The sequence below is a fragment of the Dryobates pubescens genome, chromosome Z (genome assembly GCF_014839835.1).
Source record: "Dryobates pubescens isolate bDryPub1 chromosome Z, bDryPub1.pri, whole genome shotgun sequence".
In the NCBI taxonomy this organism is placed as follows: domain Eukaryota; kingdom Metazoa; phylum Chordata; class Aves; order Piciformes; family Picidae; genus Dryobates; species Dryobates pubescens.
The window spans coordinates 42438650-42439354 of NC_071657.1; positions in this window are offsets into that span (position 1 = coordinate 42438650).

The following is a 705-nucleotide window of genomic DNA, read 5'->3' on the forward strand; positions in this document are numbered from 1 at the left end:
GCCGCGCCAGTCGGGCGAGAAGAGCGCTTCCGGGTCAGCGGCCCGCGGGGAGCCGCGGGTAACGTGCGGGGGCGGGGCGGGGCGGGGGCGGGGCGGCGGCGGCGGAGGACGGGAGGGGCTCTGCTGCTTCCCCGCCTCAGATTCTTACGACTGTACGATGATGCTATGTTCTGCTGTCTCCCTCGCAAGGGGCCTGGGCCTGGCCTGCAGAGTAGATGGGGAGGTGAGGTTGTTGTGGAAAGCCCTGGCCGTTTGCTGAAGCGGAGAGATTTTCCTCACAGGGCTGCAACTCATTCTGAAGCCAGGCGGAGGGATGACGTGTCGGCCGCGCCTTCCCTGCCGGCGAGCGGGGTAGGACCCTGTGGTTGTTCACTTCTGCCCCTAGCCGGAGGGCGCGATTCACACCTCGTCCTCTTCAGCTGGGGTCGAACCCCATTTTCAGGGGCCTCGGCTACTGGAGTTTGGGAAAGCCGCCCCACCAGTGCAGTTCCGAGAGGCCGGGGCAAGGGCTGGACTCATCAGAAGTGGCCCCGCCACGGTTTAGACGAGGGCAAGCGCCCTCTGAGTAGTCCCACTCAAATGACATTTTCCATCTGTTGTTCCTTTGTTTGACAGGTAACCAATCAAAAACAGCGGTAATAGATAACATATGAAACTAACAATTTATATCTTTTTATAGTTTTAATATTCATGCTAGGTGTTTAG